We start from the raw sequence: 26673 nt of genomic DNA, 5'->3' as shown, positions 1-26673 counted from the left end.
TGGAATCATGGCTCCAACCTGGCCTCCTCTGTAGGGATATGAGTAAGATGTTCATGATAAATGATAACCAGAAAAGTGAAGGCAGTCTTGCAGACAGCGTAGTGAGTAGGGTGGTGCAAGGTTATGCCTGCGGGTGGCCAGGCCTTGAAGCTGTTTGCTGTGCACAGCGAGAGAAGGATGCATTTTTCTCTTAAATAGTTGTCGCTGCTCTTCACAGTTCCCACATTTCCACTTTGGAAAACTCACCCTCTACCTGTAAAAACTCCTTCCTTTAAGTCCAGTCATTTTGAGTCTCAGTTGTACAGGATAATCACCTTGATGGATTTTTTTATTATATTTTTAAATTTATTTATTTTTGTGAGTCTGTATGCATGTATGTATGAGTGAGGTATATGTATGTGTGGTGTATGTGCACCTGTGTGATGGAGGTCAGAGGAGGATGTCAGGGGTCCTGTTCTACACTCTCCAGCTTATTCCTTTGAGACAGGGTCCTAGGATAATCCCAGCACTTGGGAGGCAGAGCTAGGAGGGATCAGGAGTTCAAGGTTATCCTCAGCTATATAGTAAGTTCAAGGCCAAAATAAGCTACCTGAGACCCTGATTCAAAAACACCAAGGTAAATAGTTATGGATATTGAGCAGAAGGAAGTAAAAGAGCATTATTCATAGATAGTATATTTCATACATTGAGAAAATTTTATATAAATTATTCGATGAGTAAATTAGCAAAGGAGATAAATATCAGGTCAAGGTACAGAACTCATTTGTCCTTTTGCATCTTAGCAATGAGCAACTGAAATTTACAGCCTGAAAATATCCTTTATAATAACAACAAAAGCGCAAAATATTTAGGAGCAAATCTTATGAAAGATTAAAAACCAATACTTTGAAAACCAAATAGATACGACTGAGAGAAAGTAGAGAATAAAGTAAGTTCAGCCGGGTACTGTGGCTCACATGGGACATGCCAGCACTTGAGAGGCTGAGGTAGGAAGAGCACAAGTTGAGACTACATTGTGAGTCCTCAACAAAACAAACAAAACAAAAAAGATAAACAGAGGAATAAGCCACGCTATTCATTGTCTGGAAGATGAACTATGATAGGATTCATTCCCTGTAATTGATACAGAAACTTAATGAAAATCCTAGAAAAATTTGTTTTAGTGAACATTGGCAGGTTTATTCCAAAATTTATATGAAAGCAAAAGGCCTACAGCAACAAAGGCACTATCAAAGATGACTAGAGCTGAGGGGCTTCCGGCACTAGACAGAAGCTTACAGAAAAGGCCACAGCAATTAAGGCAGACAGGCCACCTACTCAGAACTGAGGGTCCAGACACAACCCCACTCATAAGACCCGTTGATTTAGGACAAATGTTCTATAGCAAGTCAGTAGGGAAGTTGATCAGTAAATGTCATTGAAGAGTATTGAGTCAACTGGGTATACTGGAAAATGAGAGAGAGAGAGAGAGAGAGAGAGAGAGAGAGAGAGAGAGAGAGAATATGGGAGGGGGAAAAGAGGGAGGAAGGGAAGAAAAGGGGAGGGAGGAAAAAAGGGAAGGAATAAGAATTGGATTCTTCACACCATACACAGATTTCATGATGAATCATGGGTATAAAAGTGAAAGAGAATGTTCTAATAAAGATTCTAAAAGGAGGGGCTGAAGAGATGGTTAAAAGCACTTGTTGCTCTTGCAGAAGATGCCAGTTTGGTTGCCAGCACCCACAATCAATCAGACAGCTCCCTACTACTTGCAATTCCAAGTCCAGGGGATCTGACATGCACTTTGGCCTCCTGGGACACCTGCACTCCTGTGTACATACTCTTCCCCCATAATTAAAAAGAAAATAAATATTTTTAAAAAGATTATAAAAGGAAATAGATTATCTTCCTGTTCTTTGGGGGTAAGCAATGATTTTTACAATAGGACACAAAGATACAAAGAAATACAACTAACAGAAAACCCTGATAAACTGGGCTTCATTAAAGTGAGTGACTTCTGGGCTGGAGAGATGGCTCAGTGGTTAAGAGCACTGGCTGCTCTTGCAGAGGACCTGGATTCAGTTCCCAGCACCCACATGGTGGCTAGCAACCATCTGTAACTCCAGTTCTAGGGGATTCAATGCCCTCTTCTGACCTCTGCAGGCATTGCCTGACATGGGTGCACTTACATACATGCAGACAATACACTCATACAAAAAATTAATGACTTCTAATAAAGGGAAGGGAAGCCACAGACTGGTAGAAAATATTAAAAATACACATTAAAAAGCCTTGGACAAAGGACTTATACTCACCATATATAAAGAACTTTTAAAGTTCAGTAAGAAAAAGAGCAATCAAATTACAAACAGGCTAACAACTGAAGAAGGATATCTAAACAGACAACCAGTGTATGAAAAGGTTCTTATTATCGTTATTCATTAGGATTATGCAAATTAAACCTGCACAATACCTCTCCCTCCTCATTTACTGTAATTAAAACAATGATAAGATCTGATGTTGGCAAAGATATGGAACACTGGAATTCTCAAATACTGATGACAGATTTTTCTCTTTGAAAAACTATTTGATGGTATTTACTAAAAGTCAAGTAAACGTTATGTCTGGACAATACCAGTCAGTTTAGATGCAGGATAAACCACCTCTAATATTCACCAGAACACATGTATATGAATATTCTTAACAACATCATTTATAAGAACCAAGTAAAACAACCCACATGGGGGACTGGAGAGATGGCTCAGCTGTTAAGAACACTGCTGCTCTTACAGAAGACCCAGGTTTGATTCCCAGTACCCACATGGCAGCTAACAACCATCTGTAATGCCAGTTCCAGGGGATCCAACACCTTCTTCTAACCTCTTCGGGCATTGCATGACAAGGGTACACTTACACACATGTAGCAATACACTCGTACACATTAAAAAAAAGAACCTAAATGTCATCAACAGCAGAGTGAACAACTACACCCAGCTGTAGAATACTATTACTAATGAATACTACCAATATGTACTGAATATACTGCTATGCTCAACAAGGGGGATATATCTCACAAACAAAAACCTGCACGAAAGAGATCAGACACAAAAGAGTACATTGTCTCCAATTCCATTTACACGTGGCTCAAAAACAAGCAAAATAGATCTATGGGGATGAAGGAAGAGTTAAGGTCATCTATTTTGGGGGGCGGGGGCAATGACTGGGAAAGGAACCTTCTAGATGGTAGCTCTGATTTATTCTATTCCATTCTGTAGTTCTCTTGTATTTTAGAGACAGGGTCTTGTTGTACAGCAAGAGGACTCAAACTCATGACCCCTCTTGCCTTAGCCTCTTGAGTGCTAAGATGACAGGTGTGGGCTGCCATACCTGGCCCTGGATCTATGTGGTGGTTTCAAGGGCACATCCAGTGTGAATATGCTCTGGGTTGAGCTCTCGATATGGATACACTTTGCTTATGTTAGGCTTAAAACCTCCGAATTGTGTACATTTAAAAAAAAAGATTTTATTAATTTTTTATATTATGTGTATGAGTATATTACCTGCATGTATGTAAATGTCATGAGTTCCCATAGAGATCCGGGGAACTGTAATCTGGGGCTACAGACAGTTGTTAGCTGCCATGTGGGTACTGGGAATTGAACCCAGGTTAGCGCTCTTAACCGCTGAGCCATCTCTTCAGCCTGTGTGTGTGTGTGTGTGTGTGTGTGTGTGTGTGTGTTTATAAAGTGCGTTTGAGAATATAAGCTACATGTATTTTAACCATTTTGATTTGATTAATTCTGCTTCCTTGTGTATTAAAAATTCTCTCTCTTGACACTGGTGTTCTCCAGCACTGACTCTGCATAAGTAATTGATCATTCTTGACAGTGTCTCTTCTTTGACTTTAGAGATCTGTTAAGCTTATGATTGGCGACACAGTTCAGTAGCTACCTTCCTTTGTTGTGGGGAAGACAGGCTGGTTAGTCCTAGTAACTGTCTTTCAGTATGGAGAGTCCTAGTTCTCCACCCTTGAGTGCCCTTGTACCTGTACTCTGTGTCAACTCCTAGCAAAGATGCTGTGTCTCTCTGAACAGGTGAAGGAGGAGGAAAAGTAGACAAGTGTAGTATTGCCGGCATCACTGGGTACCCACAGGTACTTATTAAAAATGCAAATCCTTACACTCCACCCAGGTCAGTGAAATCAGAAAGTCTGGGCGGATCGGCAGTCTGCCTTTGCCTACCCTCCAGTTCCTGTGTGGCTCAAGACCCAGGGCAACTGTCCCAGAGAATGCCCCATTTAACTTCCTGAACAGCTGCTCCACCTCGTCTTTGACTCCCTTTCACAGCAGAGCCTGTGGCAAGTACTTCCAGGTGGTGTTTCTTCATCTCCTTCAGCCCAGTACCACCTGCAATGTAGCAAGCATCGCCCCAGTTTCTGATGGGTTGCTAACTCTCTTTAAAAAAAATTAATATAATTCAGGCTGGCTTGGAACTCATGATCTTCTTGCTTTAGCCTTGTGAGTGCTGGGACTCTAATAGGTACATGCCACCACATCTAGCCTTCTCATAAATACTCTTAAAAAGTTTTGATTGTAAAATACACAACAGAATTTTCCATCTTAATAATTTTGGGGGGGCAGGCCAGTAGTGTCAAGTTCATTAACATTATTACACAGCCAACCTCTAGAGCCCTTCTTCATCTTGCAGAAATGAAACTGTACAGCATTAAACAATTCCCCTCTAATTAAACTTTTTAAAAAATTCATTTTATGTATATGAGTGTTTTGCCTGCATGTATGTAAGTGTACCTGATAATGCCATGGAGGCCAGAAGAGTGCATTGGATTCCCTGGAATTGTAGTTACAGACGGTTTTTAATAGTCTTGTAGGTGCTGGGAACTAATTCTGGGTACTCTGCAAAAGAAGTAAGCACTCTTAAACACTGAGTCATCTCTCCAGCCCATAAGGCCCCCACCCCTTGTTTTTGAGAAGGGCCTTGCCAAGTACTTTAGTCTGGCTTTAAACTCTGGATCCTCCTGCCTCAGCCCCTGGAGTGCTAGGACTATAGGTATGCACCACCATGCCTTGTTTCAATGGGTTTTTAAAAGCATATTTTGGGATTATCAAATGAAATTTGGGAAGACTTTGAGCTCAGTAGATGCATGTGCTCTGTACAGCATCTTTTTATGGTTTAGTTTATTGTGGTAAAATAAATGCAATGTACAATTTATGGTTTCAACCATATGTAGGTTAGAGTTCATGCATTCACGGTGCTTTCCTTCTATATTAGCTACTTCTCTGTTGCAGTGATAAAACACCATGACAAGGCAACTTATAGAAGGAAGACTTTATTGGGCTTATATGAGGTTGCAGAGGGATGAGTTCACCATGTTGGAGGAGGCATGGTAGGAGGCAGCTGGAGGCAGACAGCAGAAAGCTGAGAGCTCACATCTTCAAACACTCTCATGAGGCAGAGAGAAAGCAAGCCGCAAGGGAGATGAGGCTATGAACATTCAAAGCCCACCCTGAGGGACGTGCTTCCTCCAGCAAGACCACACCTCCTAGGGCTTCCACGACTGCCCCAAACAGCACCAATAACTGGGGACCAAGTGTTCAAACACCGGAGCCTATGGGAAACATTTCTCATTCGAACTACCACAACTACCATCGACACGAACCACTTTCTAACAGTTCAAATGCTTTTTTCCTCCCCAAATGAAATTCTGAGACTCTCTACTCATTAAATCACATCTCTCATTCCAGGACAGGAGAGAGTATGAGAGTCCCTTGAGTTAGACTTACATGCAGTTGTGAGCCTCCTGGTGGGTGCTGGGAACTGAACCTAGGCCCTCTGAGAGAGCAGCAAGTGCTCTTAAATGTTGAGCCATCTTTTTGGTCTTGCACCCTATTTTTGAGACGGGCTTTCTCACTGAATCTGAAGCCCACCTATTCAGCTAGATTGGCTGGCCAGCAAGATCCGGGGACACTCCTGTCTCTACCTCCCTGGTGCTGAGATTACAGATGTGTGCCACTATGCCTGGCTTTTTATGGGGGTTTATGGACATTCAAACTCAGGTCCTTATGCTTGCAGAGCAAGCCATCTTACCAACTGAGTCATCTCCCCAGTCCACCAATAGCCACTTTAATAAGTGTGAAGTATTATTCTCTTTATTTTATTGCAATATCTGCTGATGCATACATAAAGGTTTTTCATTTTGATGAAGTTCTGAGTCTATTTTTTTCTCATTTGTTGTTTATAACTTTGGTGTCTTATTCAAGAAACCGTTGCCAAAATCAAGGTCATGAAACTTTTCCCAGTGTTTTCTTCTCAATTTGCTTCCTCTATACAACTTCTAATAGTAGTTTCCAATTGACTGCTACTTAAACATAAATATCTAACTCTTCAGTCCTACCCACCTCTGCCATTAACAAGAATGTTTAAAACCTGGCAATTTTGCTGCCATTCCAGGATACAGACACACCTACTGCTTGATAAAAGGCTAAGACAAACTTCGGCAAGGTCAGAAAAATGACCATGACAGGGCTAGAGAGAAGGTTCAGTGGTTAAGAGCAAGTACTGTTCTTGCAGATGACCAGAGCTCAGCTCCCAGCACTCATATCAGGAAGCTCACAACCATGTGTAACTCCAGCTCCAGGGAATTCGATGTGGCTTTCTGACTCTGGCCTCTATGGGCATCTGTACTCCCATGGACATACCCCTTCCCATATATATAATTAATAAAATAAATTTTTTTTTGGTCTTTTTGAGACAGGGTCTCCATGTAGCCCCAGCTGGCCTGGCACTCGCTATGTAGACCAGGCTGGCCTCGAACTCACAGAGATCTGCCTGACTCTGCCTCCGGAGTGCTAGGATTAAAGGTGTGCACCACCATGCCTGGCCATAAAATAAATCTTAAAAAAGAAAGAAAAGTATCCATGAACTTAACTCTGGTCATACTGAAGGGGTCCTGGGACTGGCAGAATGGCAGAGCTGCTGGAGTTGAGTGGACCTGCTCGAAGTCTTGGTTTACATTTTGCCTCTGCCATTACCAGCCAGGTGGCCCTGGGTAAATTCCATAACCTCTTTAAGCTTAGGTTTTAATTTTTCTTATCTTTAAAATAGGGATAATAATTTTCACCTTGAGGTTTTGTGGTGAGAATGAGAGATGGTATGAGTGTCTCACTCTTAGAAGCTGAGGCCCGTAATTATCAGTTGCATTTTGTGAGTCAGGTGTCACCTGCATCTCCTTTGCTTGGCCTGTAGCTTGTGAACATCTCTGGAGAAGTCTGGTCCATGTTCATTACCGCATTTCAACCCCTAATCCTGAGCCTAGCACATGGTAGGGCCCTAGTAGGCATTCATTTAGTGAATAATTTGGAAAAGAAAAGAAAAAATTCCCTTGCAACTTGACAAATCAAATAGAGTCAGCTATAGTCAAGAGTTTGGGAGCTCACTTGAAATGAAATCTTGATCTTTCAGTGCACAGACAGCCTTCTATATTCACAAAGGATTGGTTCCAGAACTCTCCTGGATACCCAAATCCTGGATGTTCAAGTCCATCACATAAAGTGCTGAACTATGCGTATGTAACTTATCTGATGCTCTTCTGTGCTCTAACCACATACTTAGAACATGGGTCACAAGGTAAATGGTGTGTAAGTAATTGCTATACTGTATTGCTTCAAGACTAATGATAGGGAAGGGTCTGTTCATGTTCAGCACAGATACAAATGCTTTCCTGAATATTTTACTTATGGGTGAATCTGCAGCCATGGAACCCTGGAGGGAGCCATCGGATCCTGCTGACAGGAAGCCCGTGGCCAGGAACCTGTGGACATGGAAGCCCACTGTGCTTCACTCTACATTATGGATGGCAGGTTTTGCTGTTGTTCCTTCCTCCTCTTCATGGGTGTTGTCAGTTTTAACTTTCCAAATAATGCTGATTCTGTATCTGAGATGGCGTTTTAGAAAAGGCTTTGGTGGAAGTGAAAGCTGGGTAGCTCAAGGTTCTGACTTGGTCACTGAAAGTTCAGAAAACTCCTCAGTTCTTGTTTTTCCTTCAGAATGGCTGATTATTTTAGAACCACAAAGGGGACGCTAGTGGGCAGATTCACCTCAAGTTTGGCTTGGTATGTTTTATCAGGACATACTGAATTTAGTGTTTAAATAAATAGGAGGAAAATGAGTTCAATTCTGTCTTTATTTAAAAGAAATTTAAAGATTTGTTTCACTTATGTATATGTGTACGTATATACAGGTGTGCAGGTGCCCATGAAGACCAGAGGATAGTGCTATCCTTGAAGATGTACAGATCCCCTGGAGCTAGAGTTATAGGTGGTTGTGAACCACTGTACCAGGGTGCTGGGGAACCAAACTCCAGTCTTCTGTAAGAGCAGTAAGTGCTCTTAACCGCTAAGCCATCCTCCAGCCCCTTATTCAAATTTTGACTCTGTATAAACAAGAGATCTAACTGGCAACGTTAACAAAGCCAGTGTGTAGTATTCTTGACAGGTGTAATGAACGTGTTAACTTTGGATCAGAGCTCCTCTTCTAAATCTATTTTCTGACTGAAGTTTTCTGTCATCAAAAATAGGCTTGCAGCTTTGTTGAAGTGTTTGTGCAAGGACAAGTCTTCATGAGTAATCTTCACAGGAAGAGGAACTAGGTTAATTTGGATGCCAAGCTGGTAGGATGCACAAAATGATGGGCTTATGTTGTTTTAAAAATGAGTTTCAGAATTGTGGTTAATATACATATTTTTTCCATCTCAGCTAATATTTCTGAGTTTGAATTTGGCAGAACATCTTTCTACTGACTTAACTGAAACATGCTCAGGCAGGTGATTTATATCTGGAACATTCTTCATGATCTTTTATTGGAGAGCAGACTTCACATATTGTTTCCATGAATCTAAAACCTTCTTCCATTGTTAGCATGACACTCAATTGTCCAGTGTAAACCATAGATCTGATCAAGTCGTTCTCCTATCTGAAAATCTTCATGGACTATTCCATTTCTCCCAGGACTAAGTCCAAGGTCATTCCAGCTTACGAGAGCTGACACTCCACTCATGCTACTAGCTAGCTTCCATGCCCCCATCAGTTTCTTTAGAGACCCCCTACTTCCCCTAGCTTTTTCTTTCTCTCTTTAAAATGGAGGTTATATTCACACCTCATAGAACCAGTCATGCTAAACAAAGCAGTTCACTGGCATTTAGCTCCTTTACGGTGCTGTGCAAATATCACTCTTGTGATGGTTAATATTGTCAACTTGATAGGCTCTAGAATCCCAGGGGACCAAACCTCTGGGCGTGTCTGTAAGGGAGTTTCCAGACTGAGTTAACTGAGGTGGGAAGACCTCTCCTGAAGGTGAGTGGCACCATCTGATGGGCTGGAGTCCAGAACGGACTAAAAAGGAGAAATGGAGCTGAGCACCAGCATTCATGGCTCTGCTTCCTGACTGCAGATGCCGTGTGACCAGCTGCCTTCAAGCTCCTGCTTCCATGCCTTCGCCACCACGATGGACTAGACCTAGAGCTGTGAGCCAAAATAAACACTTCCTTCCTGAAGTTGCTTTTGTCAGGTATTTTGTCATAGCAATGAGAAAAGTAATTAAACAACTGCAATCTAGTCCCCGAGGATTTTCATTACCCCAAAAGGACATCTTGTTCTAAGAAACCCCTTGGGGCTGGAGAGATGGCTCAGTGGGCACTGGCTGCTCTTGCAGAGGACCCAGGTTCAGTTCCCAGCTTGTGGCAGCTAATAACCATCCATAACTCCAGTTCCAGGGGATCTGATGCCCTCTTCTGGCCTCTTTGGGCATTACACATATATGGTATGCTTATATGCATGCAAGCAAAACACTCATATACATAAAATAAAAATAATAAATTAAAATAAAAATTTAATAAAAAGAGAAACCCCTCATCCTAGCTCCCAGCAGTAAACCAGTCTATATTCAGTCTATGGATTTGTGTTTTCTGGGTATTGCATATCCAAAAGGTAGCTCATATTGGTTTATACCTTCATCCACAGATGGGCATTTGGGTTACCCCTCTCTTTTGGCTAGCGTGAGTAGCATATACATGTCCATGAGTTTGCTTGAGTACTTGTTTCCTATTCTTTTGGGTACAATGTGTAACTGTCTTTGAACTTGCTGGCTCATATAGTAATTCCATATGACACACTGAAATTGAAGAATGACCATACTGTTTTCTTCTTTTTTATTTTGTGTTCCAATAATATAGTATATTCAAAATAGTATGTGTTGTAGTAGATTTATAGCTTTAGTAATAACAGATTATGCAGGTATCAGAGGGCAGGGACTGTGATTGGAATTCACGTGTGGATCTTTATTACCTGTTACACAAAGAGGGTGCTCAATAAATGCTTGTGGATTGGATTTGCTCTAGAAGGGTTAATATGGTTGTCTGCCTCTGTCTCTGTCTCTCTCTATAGGCCAGAACTCAACTTTGGGCGTCACTCCTCAGGAACCATTCATCTTGTTTTTGAGACAGAATCTCTCACTGGCCAAGAACTCATAGATTAGGCTAGGCTGGCCAGCCAGTGAGCTCCAGGAATCTGCCGGTCTGCCCCTCTAGCACTGGGGGTACAAGAGTGAGCCACCATGACAGATATTTAAAACATCTCAAAATTGTATTTTATTATAATTATTTTTTCTTTTTTAAAGATTCATTTTTATTTTTTTAAATTTATCTCTATCTGGATGCATCTGCGTGAGAGTCTGCCACATGTGTGCAGGCACCTGCAGAGGACAGAAAAGGGATTGGATTCCTTGGAGATACAGGCAGTTGTGAGCTGCCTGATGTGGGTGCTAGGGACTGAACTTGGGCCCTCTGGAGGAGTAGCAGGTGCTGGTAACCACTGACCCACCTCATCAATCTCATGAATCTAAATTTAATTTAGAGATCTGAATTCTTCATTGTTTGCAAGGCAAATACTTTAAATGACTGAACTATTTCCCCAGTCTTCCTTAGGGAAGATATGGTACCTGGGGAGAGGCTTTGCAATGGAAGAGTTAACCTAGGTGGGTGGGGCCGACACAACCTCATCAACTTCTGTGAACAAAGAGAAAGGAAGACCATTGTGGCAGAACTAGTTAACCACACACTTGGCTTTTACTTTTGGCTTGCCTTTAACTCGTAATTCTCTGGAAAATTACGTTCTTCTGTTAAATGAAAAGAGCAAATATTTCAGCAATTTTACTTACTTTATACAGTGGAAACATTTTGAAAAGGTAGACGCAAAGCCCCATGTGACTGGATAATACACTTGAGGGCAGAGGGCTGGTAGAGGGGCAGAGGGGTGGCCTGACTCTCTCTGTACCTCAGCAGAGCTGCAAGACTCCAAGTTCCCTTGGAAGAAAAGACTAGTAGACACAAGTATATATTACTCTGATCAGTTTTTTTTAAGTATTAGAGGGGACTTTAAGATTTAAATAGCAATGGGGGGCTGGAGAGATGGCTCAGCAGTTATGAACACTAGTTATTCTTGCAGAAGACCCAGGTTTGACTCCCAGCACCTACATGGCAGCTAACAGCTGTCTGTAACTCTAGTTCCAGGGGATCCAATAACCTCGTCTGTCCTCTGCGGGCATTGCATGATACAGGTGCACTTACCTACATGCAGGCAATACACGCATATACATAAAATAAAAATAATAAAATAAAATATTTAAAAAAATTTAAATAGCAATGAAAGGGCAGAGCGTGTGGCTCAGTGATAGAATGTTTCCCTTGAGTGCATGTGGTTCTAGGTTCTATCCCAAGCACTGAGATATAAATACATAAAAGATTATTTAAAAAGCAACTTAAAAGCTGACATGGTTAAAAGTACTGGCTGCTCTCGCAGAGACCCAGTTTCGGGTCCCAGCACTCACACAGGTGCTAACAACCATCTGTAAGGGGAGCCAATTCCCTCTTCTGGCCTCCTTGGGCCTTGCACACATGTGGTGCAGTTACATCATGCAGGCCAACCACTCATACACATAAAATAAAAATAAAAAATGTAAAAAGCAACTTAAATGAGGGGCTGGAGAGACAGCTCAGCAATTAAGAGCATGGGCTGCTCTTGTAGAGGGTCCGGGTTCAGCTCCTAGCACCCACATGGCAGCTAACAATTGTTCATAACTCCAGTTCCAGAAGATCCGACATCCTCTTTTGACCTCTCTGGGCACTGTACCACATGGGCGCACTTACATACCTGTAGGCATTACACTCATGCACATAAAATAAAAACAATAAAAATGTTTTTTAAGAAGCAGCTTAAATGAGAAAAGGATCAGAAAATCTTTTTTAAAAATCATAATGAGTATTATCCTTGGCTAAAAAGGGAGTTCTCCAGCCTCCTCAAGTTTTTATACTTAAAATGAAAAGATTTTGAGGGCAGATTTCATGACCAGAACTCCTAAACATTTTTACTATGAACTGAACGGATTCTTACCCCACGAACACATTTCCTCTGAAAATGTCCTGCTCGGAACGGAAGCTGAATTCTGAGTGGGCAAGCCAGGTCTTGTCCCGAGCCTGGCTCCTTTGCCTCCTCTGTCTCTCTCAACTGACAAAATGTCTTGAAAGCACGACATTTATCCCACCCTTGTGTTCTTTTTTTTTTTTCTTTTTAATTCTTTGCTTCTGAACTAGTTAGCTGAGCCCTTCAAACACCTCCCAACACGCCTAGAACACGGGCAAGCTCCACCTGTCCCTCAACAATGGTCACTGCTGACCTTTCCCTTCCCTTGGCCCTTTTCCAGTCTTCCCACCGACGCGCCTGTGTGGGCCACTTCCCGGACTATCCTGCCTGCACCCCAAACTCTCTTCTGTTTATTCAGATCGAGAGACAGGAGTTATTTCAGGCAGTGAGATGGAAAGATGGCTTACACAGATGTCTGAATTAGCCAAAATACACGATGTTCTTACCATGAGCGTTCACGCTTGCTGTCAGAGAACCAACACGATTCCTAATCCACTGTTAACCCTCTCCTTTTCTTTCCATGTTCCAAGTTCGACTTGTTTTAAGAGAGTTTGTAAGCCCCTCCTGTCTCTTTTCGTAGGGGAACCCGATTATGAAATTAGACATTCCAGGCTTAACATCCCTCGGATTTTGCTTCCTCAACATTTGCTTTCGCTTCAAAATGGGCATCAGAACACACCCTGTCCTCTTTCCACCATTTCTTTAACTGCGTTTTTAAGGGAACTCACGGTTTTCTGGAGGTGGCCCGCGTGACGATAATCCTTGTTCCACCATGCTGCTCCGGTGACTCCAGAGCTGTAATCCTTTAAATAGCACTTCAGAAATGATTTAGGTCTGTCTTGTAAACCTCAGGACCTGTCTCAGAAATCTTGCCTCCATCGGCTTCCAAGAGCTAATGTTACATGATTATTTTCCTCTGGGGAAACCTGTGAAACAGGTCTTCGAGCTCCATTTCATGTGTCAGTGTTTTTAATTGATTCTTCACCAGGTCCATCCACCCCGTAATAGCAGTGCTGAGCGCAGGACGTGTTTTACAGGAATAGCCACCCGGAGCTTGATTTGTTGTGGCATAGCAGACAGGCTGTTTCACAATGAAAATACATTTGTTTTGTGCCTTGAGAAGTTCTGCTTGGTGGATTGCGCTCTGCTGAAACCGAGAGAGGGCCAGCCAGGAGGTCCCCAGAGAGCTCTGACAAGGGTTCCAGGGACAACACAGGCACTGCTCTTTGCCAGCTCTAAAGAAAGAACAGTTTGATAGAGAGGAGGGTTGGCACAGGCCTCTGACCCTGGTGTGTTTATGTCACAAGATAGGGGTGATGCCCACACCTCAGAGTGATCCCATATAAAGTACCCTCATATGTCACCGCATTTAATCTTCCTGATAACACCGTAAAGAGGGCAGGATGACCACCACTGTTCCTTTTTAGAAATAAGAGAACAGGTCCCAAGAGGCTCCTGACCTGCTCAGGGAACCACAGATTAGTGGCCAAGCAAGATTAGAAAACAGATGCTCTTTTCAGTAATTACCATCTTCCATGGCAAGTAGCCAAGAGAGTGCCACAAGGCAGTGCCTGGCTTTTTACATGAATGCTGCACCTCATGGTCTCTGCTTTCTTCACAGCCCAAGGTTTATTACATCTTTCCTGATTTTCTGTGTACTTACCTGACCAATTGCTGACACAGAAACACTCTCCGACTATGATTATATACTTATATAGTTCCCATTTTTTGTTTCATATGTTAAAATTTTTTTGAGTTTTACATGAATCAGTGATTTGTGTGCATGTATGTAGTGCACCACATGCATGCAATGCCCAAGGAGGTCAGAAGGGAGCATCGGATCTCCTGGAACTGGAGTTCTAGATGATTGTTAGCTACCATGTAGGTGCTGGAAACTAAACCTGGGTCCTCTGCCAAAGCAGCCAGTGCTCTTAACCACGGAACAATCTCTCCAACCCATTTCATAAATTTTAAAGACTTGTTTTAAGTACATATGCTTTTACTCTCTTTGACCCTAATTCTTTCTGGTGGCAGAAACCTAAGGAAAATTGATGGTTTTTCCATCATAGCAGAGGTTCACTTCTCTATTTTTTCCCAGGATTGTATATTTGTATATAAATTCAAACCATTTGGAGTGTGTGTGTGTGTGTGTGTGTGTGTGTGTGTGTGTGTAAATGGGTTTGTTAATGCCTCCTAATATTATCCCAAATTTATTTTCCCATCATGTTCCAGATTTCCTGCTGCATTGTGGGGCTCTTAAGGGGATGATGGAGATGAGACATTTTACAGTCTAGTAAGAAAGGCAGAGAAAGAGAGACTGGTCCTTACGGAGATTAAAGCTGAGAGAGGTGCAGGAGCTGAGCCATGCATTGGCTGGTACTGGCTGACAGAAAGGATGTCTGAGGTGATACTTGGACTTTTCTAGAAGACCCAAGCAGAAACTACACAATTCTACCATTTCCCTGTTCCCAAGCTACCTGGTGTTTACAATGTTGGGTAACTGATGTGGACTAACACTCAAATGGAAAGTAGAAGGAAACTTAATACTGAAAGGATTATAATTTTGTACCTCATTGGACCCTCTGTACTTCTTTGGAGCTAAATGGTTATCCCCAAGCAACCTATAAAGCCTCTCCTAGGCACCTCTTTGTGCTGAGCGACACAATTCTGGCATTGGAAAATAATCTGAGCTTTGACTTGTATCTCTCAAAAAAGTCCTGAAGGAGAATGTCTGTGACACAGGCAGATCACCTCTGCTGCTGTCATGCCCACCTTCATCTTCCCCTCCCATGTATTCTTTCTATCATCTATCTGTTCATCCATCCATCCATCCATCCATCCATCCATCTCTCCTATCATATATCGATCATCCAGTCACTCACCTGTTTCATACCTATCTTGTCTTTCCTTCATCAAATTCTTACTTCAAATCTCTCAAACTGAAATAACATACTATTTTAAAAATGTTGTCAGCACCTTCCAATTTTATTTTTCTCCTTCCTGTCCCTTCCTCCCTCCCCCCCCGCCCCTCGCGCTCTCATTTTTTTTTGAGACAGTCTCTCAGTCTCTCACTATGTAGCCTTGGCTGACCTGGAACTCACTGTGTAGACCAGGCTGGCCTCTAACTCACAGAGACCCACCTGCCTCTGCCTCCCAAGTGCTGCAACTAAAGCTGTGTGCCACCATACCACGTTCTTTCTCTTCTTTTTCCTCCTTCTCCTGCCTTCCCGTCTTCCCCTTCTTCCCCGCCTCTTTTCCCCTTCTCCCTCTCTTCCCTTTCCTCCTCCTGCTCCTTTTATTCCTTCTCCTCTGTCTTTTTCAACACTTTTTCCTTTTCAATATAAACAGAAATATTACCTTGATCTGCATAGCAGATCTGAGCAAAGAATCTAGTGAAAATAGACGCATCAGCAGCGTGCTAGGGGTACCAATACTGTGTGATTAGGTGGAAATCAGAGAATCAAGACAGCAGACAGAATTTTCCTCAGTGGATGAAAAAGTAAGGACATGATAAGCAGCACTATAAGAGAAGAAAGGTTTATTTTTTGCCCACTGTTTGAGGGTACAATCCCTCATGGCAGGGAGGGTATTGTGATGAAAGTGGCTCTCAGCTATGGCAGTGGAGGCATGAAGCTGCTTGTTCACATCTGGGTGGGTCAGGAAGGAGAAAGGGGAATAATGCCTGCTTAGCTGTCTTTCTCCTTTCCCTCTTTTGTTTAGTTTGGGACTCCAGCTCGTGGGATGGCGCCACCTATGGTTAGGATGGATGCTCCCCCTTAGGTAATCCTGTCTGGAAACAGCCTCATAGACACAACCATAATTTTGCCACATTAACATCCTAGACGTTTGTTAATTCAATCAGGTTGGTATTCAAATTTAACTATCACAGGAGGAAAATTCAAATAACCAAGAACCCCCCCAAAAGCATTAATTGCACAAGTGAATTAATGTAAAAAAAAATAAAGTCTGCCATGAGAACCATGGTTTGTTGGCTCTAGATGTGGAGAAGGTAGTGACTGCCTGTTGCCGGAGTGAGACATGACCCAAGCAGAGGGTGATGGATGGGGATGAGATGATGGGGTTTTATCAGTACTGGAATTATACCTGTTCCATTGGTCTGGTGTTATCCAGTTACAGGGAAACCTGAGAGGCTTGGCTAATGCTGACAGAATACATGACGATGCCTGCCAAACGTGAGAACAGAAAACTTTCAGTACTATTTCCTCCTTGCAGAATGGACTTTACACAAATTAAAATACAGAAGTAGATTGTGGAAAGTGAACAAGCCCTGTAACACCTCGTACACTTACAAAAGCCTTAAATTACCTCATATTCTTTTCTATTCATATATGAATATACTCACAAGATAGTAGAATACTATTCACAATTTGTTTAGTATTAGTTTTTTAAAAAATTTGTTAAAGTTTATTCTATGGTGTAGAATATTAATAATCTTGGTGAGGGTTCCATGTGAACCGAAAAGAGGTGCATATTCTGTAGTTTGGAGGCAGGATCCTCTATAAATGTCAATCCAATTAACTTGAGAGTGTTTTTTGAGATCTATTGTATCTTGTTTTTGTGCAAGAAAATGTGTGTAGGTGTGTGCATGGTGCACTTGTATCTACAGGTGTGCATACACATGTGGGTGTGCATGCACCTGTGTGTGTGTGTATGTGTGTATGTGTGTGTGTGTGTGTGAAGGCTAGCAGTGAACCAGAGCCATCTGCCTTGTTTCTTGAGACAGCGTCTCTCCCTGAGAGCTGGGGCTCACTGATTAGGCTAGACGGGCTGGCTTGGGAGCCCCAGCGATGGGTCTCTTGCTTCCCCAGTGCTGGGATTGCAAAAGCATGCTACCATGCCTAGCTTAAGGATGCTGGGAATTGAACTCAGGTCCTCAGGCTTGCATGGCAAGCATTTTATCGACTGAGCTTTCTCCACAGCCCTAGGTTTATTATCTTATGACCAATTTTCTGTGTACTTACCCTACCAATTGCTGAGCTAGAAACACTGAACTCTCCAATTATGGTTGTGCATCAGTCTATTATTTCTTGTTTCCTATCTTTTAAAGATTTAAGAACATATACTTTTACAACAATGATGTCTTTTTGGCAATGTGACCAAATTGACACTTTTGTTATTCTGTAATCCTCCTCCTCCTCCTCCTCCTCCTCTTCCCCCTCCTTCCCCCCTCCTCCTTTTTCTTTTTTTGTCTTTTTGAGACGGTCTCCCTGTAGCCCCAGCTGTCCTTGAACTCACTATGTAGACCAGGCTGGCCTTGAACGTTTACTCTTAATTATTTAAAGTGAGGTTTTGTTTTGTGGTGTGTGTGTGTGTGTGTGTGTGTGTGTGTGTGTGTGATATATGAGTGTATATCTATGTTCTTGTGTGTGGATACAGGTGTGCATGTGCCATAGTGTGCATGTGTAGGCCATATGCCTACCTGGTGACCATGTAGGCCACCTTTGGAAGGTGGGCCTCACTTTCCCACCTTGTCTGAGACAAAGTCTCTTTGCTGCTTCCTAAGTCAGGCTGACTTGCCCAGAAGCTTCTACCAATTCTGTCTCTGCCTCCCATCTCTCAACAGCAGGTACAGGACTACATACATTGCACTACTGTGTCTGGGTTTTGTATGGGTTCTAGGATCTGCACTCAGGTCATCAGGCTTGCATGGCAAGTCCTTGTAGCCACTGAACTATTTCCTCAACCTTAAAGTCTGGTTCTTACAGACAGTATATAGTTGTGTCTTTTAAAATTATATATTTAATATGTATTGATCATATATATATATATACATATATATATTGGTCTTTTTGAAATGGTCTCCCTGTAGCCCCAGCTGTCCTGGAACTCACTATGTAGACCAGGGTGGCCTTGAACTCACAGAGATCTGCCTGTCTCTGCCTCCCAAGTGCTGGGATTAAATGATCATTCATATTTAACTTAAAAATATTTAGTCTATTTGTGTGCAAGTGTTGAGGGGCACACATGACGAGGTGCACTTGTGGAAGTCGGGAGATAACTTTCGGGAGTCAATTCACCCCTTCCACCTTGAGGCAGAGTCTCTCATGTTTCTGCTAAGCCAAATACTCCTGGCTAGTTGGCTGGGAGCTTTTTCTCATCTTGTTACAAGACTGCTGGGATTATAGACACACCACCGCATACAGCTTTTCATAGCTTTTTGTAGAGCTTCTGGGGATTGAACTCAGGCCATCAGGTTTACACAGCAAGCACTTTTACCAACTAAGCCATCTCTCTATCCCTTTGACTATTTATATTTAATGTAATTGTGATATGTTTGGATTTAGGTCTGCTATTATGTTGGTCCTTGTGTTCTTCCTTTCCTGCCTTCTTCGGTTTATTTAGATATACTTAGTATTCCATTTTAATGGCTGCGTGTATGTGAGTGCACCTGTGTCATGCAATGCCGCAGAGGTCAGAAGAGAGCTTTGGATTCCCCTGGAACTGGAGTTAAGGATGGTTTGTAGCCGCCACGTGGGTGCTGGGAATCGAGCCCGGGTCCTCTGCAAGAGCAGTCAGTGCTCTTAACCGCTTAACCCTCCATTTTAATTTTTAACTGATTTCTGTCTACAACTCTAATTTTTGAATATACATTTTTGTTTTCTGTACAAAGTACAACACACATAACTAATCTTTTTTTCCCTTTCTTGCCAAGCCAGGGTCCAAATATAGGGTCTTATACACGTGACACAAGTGCTTTACCACTGAGCTACATCCCTAGCCCACACCTAAAATTTTATAGACTAGTTGAAGTTAATATTTTACTATAGCAGGTGAAATGTGGAAACCTTACAACAATATAGGTTTCCTCCCCTGCATATAAGTATCACATTTATAACATCTTCATACATTGAAAATCCTATCAAGCAGTGCTAAATGCTTTTGCTTTCAACAGTTAGAGGTCAGAGGACAACTTGAATTGACACTTGTAGGAGTCGGTTCTCTCCTTCCACCCTGTGGGCTCAAGGGGCTGAACTCAGGTCATCAGGCTTGGTGGCAAGTGCCTTTACTTGCTGAGTGCGACATCTTGCTGGTCCTATCTTTTTATTTAGATCTTTGATACTTCTGTAATTTATTGTTTTGTTGTTATTTCTACAGGAACTATTTGGAAGAAGAATAAATCAGAAAAATTAGTTGAAAAATGTATGAGTTTAGAGTTAGATCAGTTTTGGTTCAAGTGGATTCACTGCTTACAAGGTCATGACCTTGAGCATAATCTTTCTTAATTCCAGTTTCCTCACTGGGACAGGGGGATAATGATAGCATTTGCCACACAGAATTACTGTGAGTATTAAGGGAGACAATGCTAATAAAAGATTTTGCACAGTGTTTGACACTTGGTAGGGACTTAATACATGGCAGTTACTGTGGACCTGACAACAGTGATAATTATTGTTATGATACATAATGAGACCAAGTCAGCACACTAGTGAGTCAGGTGCATGGAAGGCTTGGGAAGCTGTTACTTAGCCATAATATATGCCTTAAACTACACAGAAACCTTCTCTGTTTTGAGTTTTTGCATCAGGAACTTTGGGAAATGGGGAGGGTTGGAGATGACACTACTCAGCTCCCTCAGCTCATGTCAGTGGACATGGACAATGGAAGACTCCAACATTTTCTTTTAAAAAATGGTTATTTTAGCTGGGTGTGGTGGCGCACGCCTTTAATCCCAGCACTCGGGAGGCAGAGGCAGGCGGATCTCTGAGTTCAAGGCCAGCCTGGTCTACATAGTGAGTTCCAGGCCAGCTGGGGCTACAGGGAAACCCTGTCTCAAAAAGACCCCCTCCCAAAAATGGTTATTTTTATTTTATGTGTATGTGTGTATAGCCTGCATGTAGTGTCGTATAATGCCCTTGGAGGTCAGAAGAAGGCGTTGGATTTCCTGGAACTGGAGTTCTAGACGGTTGTTAGCCACCATATGGGTTCTGGGAATAGAACCCATGTCCTCTTCCAGAGCAGCCAGTGCTCTTAACCGCTGAGTGACCTTTCCAGCTCAAAACTCCAACATTTTCTAAGACAGTAATTTTCAAAGCAGGATGGACATCACCTGGCACCCTTCTGATACAAATTCTTGCAATCCACTCCTGATATAAGAAATCAGAACTGTGGGGCCTGAAGAGATGGCTTAGTGGTTAAGAGCACTGGTTGCTCTTGAGGACCCAGGTTCGATTCCCAGCACCCACATGGTGGCTAACAACTGTCCACAACTCCAGTTCTACGGGATCCAACATCCTCTTCTGATCTGTGTGGGCATTGCATGATACAGGTGCACTTACATACATGCAGGCAATATACTCATGCACATAAAATAAAATTAAAATATTTTTAAAAGAAGAAATCAGAACTGTGAACAGGACCTTGATAATATGCATTTAACAGGCTTTCCAGATAATTCACGTTGAGAAACACTTTCCTAGAAAGAAACGAGATTGTGGATGTAGGGGCAGGGGAAGAGAAGGAAAGGAGATGAAATAGCACAGGAAAAGGGGGAAGCAAGCTACTTATAAATTATAGTCTCAGCAACATCCTCCATTTGTGTGTGTGTGTTTGTGTGTGTGCATGTGCGCACATGTGGTACATAAGTATATATGCGATGTATGTGTGCATGCTGAGGAATCAGATGTCAATGTTGGTTGTCTTTCTCAATCCTTCTCCACCTTTATTTAGTTTTGGGTTTTTTTTTTAATGGTCTCCTTGTAGTCCCATCTGGTCTAGAAACTCACTACATAGACCAGGCTGTCCCCCATCTCACAGAGAGCTGCCTGTCTCTGCCTCCTGAGTGCTGGAATTAAAGGTGTGGGCCACCACACCTGGCTCCATCTTGTTTTTTGAGCAGAATCTCCCACTGTTCCTGGAGTTCATCAATTCTCCAAGACCAGCTGCTCAGGAGCAGCTGCAGTGGAAGCAGAAGGTGATTTGGTAAGGTTCTCACTTAGTTTTCTTTTTTGTGTGTTCATGTGTGTGCGGGTGCATGCACGCATATGCAGGTATGTGTGCACGTGTGCATGTACGTATGAGAATGGAGGCCAGAGGCCAGAGGCCAGCCTTGGGTGTTTCCACCTCTTTTTTTTTTTCCTTTTTTTTTAAGACAAGGCTTCTCACTTATCTGGAACTCATTAAGTAGGCTAGGCTATCTGGCCAGCGAGGTCCAAGGATCTCCTGTATCTGTCTCACCAACACTGGGACTGCAACCATATGCCACCATGGGTGGCAGACTCGTTTACATGGGTACTGGGGATTGAACTCAGGTCCTTGTTTTTTCAAGGCAAGCACTTTCGTGATGGAGCTATTTCCTCAGCCCTCATATTTTCCAATGTTATTTTTTTCAAAGTGAAAATAACACCCAGGTTTGACTGCTGGCCTCCATTCTCATAGGTACAGGCACACATGTATATGTATATCCACATGTGTACATGTACCTGCACACACATGAACACACACAATTTTTCTGATTGTGGAGGCTGTCAGTTGTCAAAAATAAGATAATGCAGAAAGATATGTAGAAGAAAGATATGTAGAAGTCACCCTGACTTCGATACACGGGGGAAATCTGCACTGAGCCTGTCTTCCTGTTCCTTCTAGACTTCTCTAGGGGTGTGGACATCCACCCAAATGGACACACAGCACATTTTAAAATGATGCCATTTCGCACATATTGTGAAATAGTGACTCTCAATCCTTTTTCACGTGACAGTTTTTAGGGAACTTTTTTCCTCATCCATAAATACAGGTTTATATTCTAGACATAGTTTCTAATAACTCTGCCACTCCCTTCTGACTTCCCATTCTCCCTACTGGCTGTGGTCTTCTTCCTATTTGGCCTTTACCAAGTCTTAGTTTCCTGCTTACTTAACCCTGTGTCATCTTGATCTACCACCTGCTTGGTGCCCACGTCCCTTGCTTGGTCTCTGTAGCTATGTATAGCAACTAGGTTGTTTTTAAAAAAATATTTTATTATTTTTATGTGTACGAGTGTATTGCCTATATGTATGTGAGTGCACCCATGTCATGCAATGCCATGGAGGTCAGAAGAGGGCTTTGGATTCTCCTGGAACTGGAGTTAAGGATGGTTCGTAGCCGCCATGTGGGTGCTGGGAATCAAACCTGGGTCCTCTGCAAGAGTAGTCAGTGCTCTTAACCGCTGAGCCGTCTCTCCAGTCCCAGCAACTAGGTTCTTATACTTCCTGGTCAATCACCCATCTGTTAAATACTTATGTGGCTCTCCAGGCCTTCAGGATGGTGTCCTAGCTTTCCTAGGCTAGCCCAGGCAGCTTGTCAGCTTCTCTGCTCTCCTCTCCCATCACCTGCAGCCACCCCTCCCTGACTCTTATCCCTGATGAAGGATTCTGAAATACAGAGCTGCGTCTATTTCCTGTGGCTTGCCTCGCTGCTATTGCTCATGATGGCCCATTTACCAGGCATGTGCTGGCACTCCCTGGAGTGGCTGGCTCACCTGGCTGACTCTCATTCACCTCCTTTAGAAGTGGCTCTGATGCCTGGTTAGCTGCCCTGTGCACTCCAGGAACTCTGAATTTCCTTCCACAAGTTTTTTTTTTTTTCTTTTTTTGAGACAGGGTCTCCTTGTAGCCCCCAGCTGTCCTGGAACGCATTATGTAGACCAGGCTGGACTCAAACTCACAAAGATCCTCCTGCTTCTGCCTCCCAAGTGCTGGGATTAAAGGCATGTGCCATGGCACCTGGCTTCCACTGTTGCATTAGTGTAGAGTGATTGCATTTGTGTGTCTCCATTAATTTCTTAGTATCCTGAGCTTGGTATTCCCAGAGCATCAAATATAACTGGTACTCAACATATATTTGTTGAACAGACCAGAGTCTTTATACTGGGGGATATTTTTTATAAGGTGTCATATTCTTCTCAGACCACTTATCTTGGTGCCTCAGACCTCTGCCCTGTGGTTTCCAGCTGGATTTCTGGTTGCTTCTTTCTTCTGCCTCCATGGGCACTTGGATTTTGTATTTAGTTTGACCCTCAGCTCATGGTTCTTACTTCCTGCTTTTTTAAAAAAGGAATTTGTATTTATTTTTATTTTATGTGTGCGAGTATTATGCCTGCATGTGTGTAACCGCACTTGTGTGGTGCAAAACCTGTGGAGGCTAGAAGAGGGCATCAGATTCCCTGGAATGGAAGTTACAGATGGTTGTTAGCCACCATGTGGGTTCTGGGATTTGAACCTGGGTCTAATGTGAGAGCAGACAGTGCTCTCAACCGCTGAGCCATCTTTCCAGCCCCCTTCCTGCTTCTCTGATCTTCCAGTTTGGACTCCAGTGTCTAACTCCTCCCTCTAAATCAATGGTCCATTGTCATCTGGGTCCATTTGAACTCCAAGACTTAACTTTTTCCATGTAATCCACCTTGCTAGCTCAGAAAATCCTGTCACTTCCAAATTCAATGGTTATAGACTATAGACATTAAATATAGATTTTGGGTAGGGGGCTGGAGAGATGGCTTAGTGGTTAAGACTACTTGCTGTTCTTCAGGATAACCTGGGTTCAGTTCCCAGCACCCACATCTGATGTGTTTTTCTGGTCTCTGTTGGCACTGCATACATGTGTGCGCATATATATACATATATATACATATATATGTATATGTATGCAAAACACAAATACATGTAAAATACAGATCTTTAAAAAGTGTCTTTATGAATTTTGATTATACTAATAGCATGATAAAAGATCCTTCAAAAGAAAGCAATGTGTTTGTGCATGTGAGTGACTATGTGATGTTTGCAAGGTACTTTGCGCACAATATCACTCAGTCCTCATAACAATCTCACATGACAGGTTATTATCTCATTTTACAGATGAGGAAAGTGAGGCTCAAATTAATGACCTGTCAGCAGTGGATGTAATTATAGTCACTTGAATGGCAGAGACTGGGTATCCTTCGAAATCTTTTGACTCTAAGGCTTTGAATTCATTGCTGTCCACTATGGCATCAAAACATCAAACATTAAAAGCATGTACTGCTCTTGCAGAGGACTAGGGGTTTGGTTCCCAGTACTCACATCAGGTGGTTCACAGTTGCCTGTAACTCCAAATCCAGGGGATACCCTCTCCTGGCCTTTGTGGGTACCTGCATGGATGTGGTGTACATACACTCATACAAGCACACACAAATACACATAAAATACATAATTGAAAAAAAAAAACACAACACACACACCAGACACTTCTGGTGTAAAAGAGACACATTGGACTGTGAAACTTAAAGTGGCACCTCTTCCAAATCTATTCTTAAAAAAATATAAAATGCCAGGTATAGTGGTGCATACTTTTAATCCCAGCACTCAGGAGGCAGAGGTAGGCAGCTTTATGTGAGCTTAAAGCCAGCTTGGTCTACATAGTGAGTTCCAGACCAGCCAGGGCTGCATAGGAGTCCCGATCTCAAAAACAAAGCAAAACAAAACAGCCTATACAAAGCAAAACAAAAACAAAGTCTAATTCTTTCTGTGTTCATAGGCACAATACTTGGCACAAAAATCAGTAAATACTTTTTGAATGGATTGACTTTTGAGTAGTTGGATACATGGATAAATAGAGGGATATACGGTAGGCTGGTTAGATGGACAGCTAGTCAAATGGATGAATGGATTAATGGATGAGGAGTGGGTGGGTGGATGGGTGGACAGATGGAACAGTGAACTTCAAGTCATTTCAAGCCTATGTCTTTGATCAGAGAGAATGTGTTTCTTCTTCCTCTTTTTTCTCCAACTACAAAATTAATTTCTTCAATAGAACATAAGAAATGCTTCTTCCTTGCTAGAGTCACCATTGAACGAGAGGAAACACAGTCACCTTTATTAGCCACCCACCCCACCCCCACTTTTTAACTTCCGATAGATCAATTCTTATATTCTTTTAAAAAATATTTTTCTTGTTCTTGTTTTCATGTGTAGGGGTGTATTGCCTGCATGTGTGTAAGGGCACCCCTGTCATGCAATGCTGAAGAGTTCAGAAGAGAGTGTTGGATTCCCCTGGAATTGGAGCTATGGATGGTTGTTAGTCATCATATGAGTGCTAGGAATCTAACCTGGGTTCTCTACAGGAGCAGCCAGTGCTCTTAACCGCTGAGCGATCTCTCCAGCCTCCAGTTCTTAGATTATATTAACATCTCAATAGTTAGAAAGAACTTTTACTGGGCTTTCATCTTCAGTTCTGACACTGGTGTCTAGCTTTGGCTCTTTGAACTAGTATGGAGGACCAAATCTTCTTTCAGATGATGGCTTTTAACACATGGAGTCAGCTTGTGTTAGTCATGTTCTGCTGCAAGCGACAGAAAACCCAGTTCAAACCAGATAAGAAAAAAGAACACATTGCTTCTATAAGTCAACTGTGGCTTAGTGAGTCTGGAACCATCCCGCTGTTGATGGGAGCCAAGCACTCCTCCTCTCAGCTTACCTTCAGTTCAGTGTTTTCGCCACTATCTCCATCTCTTCCAAATGACTGGAGTACATGCCTCACCATCTCTACAGACACGTCCTTTAGTTCGTAGTCCAAAGAGGAAAAGAGCAAGGTGCTAGGGAAGGGCTCGGATTGGTTTGGTTCAGGCATTGTGCCTGCTGTTCCTGTGGTTTCAGGGAGGAGTACTGCACTAGAAAGCCCAGCCAGAATATCAAGGAATGGGGAAGAGCAGATCTTCTACTCCAGGTATCAGAATAAGGAGGCAAAAGAGGACACTTTCCATGGCCTAAACGACATGACTTTTGAACAGTAAGTTTTTTAAGTTGTGGGATTGGGGTGCATGCTCTTCTTGTCACCTTGCTTTCCCTCTGGATGTGCTCTAGTCTGTCACTATCCCGTGCCTAATGTGACCCTGCTTACCTTCTAATGGAATCTGCTGTTCTCCAAGTGGTCTAATTTGCACAGAACACAGCAGATCGACTGCTTTTCTTGCTCTCCATCACAGCACCAGGTCCATTAAAAGATGCTTGATAATTAGTGGCTGAAAGAAGACAGGAATGAATCCTGCTTAAACATTTCATCTCAGAGGCAATTAAGGGAGCCCTTGTGAAATCAATGACACAATGAAGATGATGCAAAAAGCTGGAGGGAGACTGTGGGGTGCTGGAGGAGGCTGGAGCATGTGGGCTTTGCCAGGTGTTCCCAGTTAACTGCATCCGGAGAGGGCTCTGTCCTCTCTGAAGTTCATTAGAAT

General features: G+C 42.6%; 1 protein-coding gene across 1 annotated transcript in view; it reads right to left on the bottom strand.

The window, feature by feature from the left end:
* The window catches only part of Ptpn3 (protein tyrosine phosphatase non-receptor type 3), a 175052-nt gene extending 161831 nt beyond the window's left edge, over positions 1-13221 (bottom strand). The window contains exon 1 of the mRNA XM_008854638.3: positions 13202-13221. The gene's annotated coding sequence lies outside the window, so the exon portion shown is untranslated. The remainder of the gene's footprint in view (positions 1-13201) is intronic.
* Positions 13222-26673: the final 13452 nt, after the last annotated feature.

This window comes from Nannospalax galili, unplaced genomic scaffold, assembly GCF_000622305.1.
Source record: "Nannospalax galili isolate Female #2095 unplaced genomic scaffold, S.galili_v1.0 scaffold666, whole genome shotgun sequence".
In the NCBI taxonomy this organism is placed as follows: Eukaryota; Metazoa; Chordata; class Mammalia; order Rodentia; family Spalacidae; genus Nannospalax; species Nannospalax galili.
The sequence above is the reverse complement of the archived record's forward strand: the minus strand, read 5'-3'. Positions and strand labels throughout refer to the sequence as shown.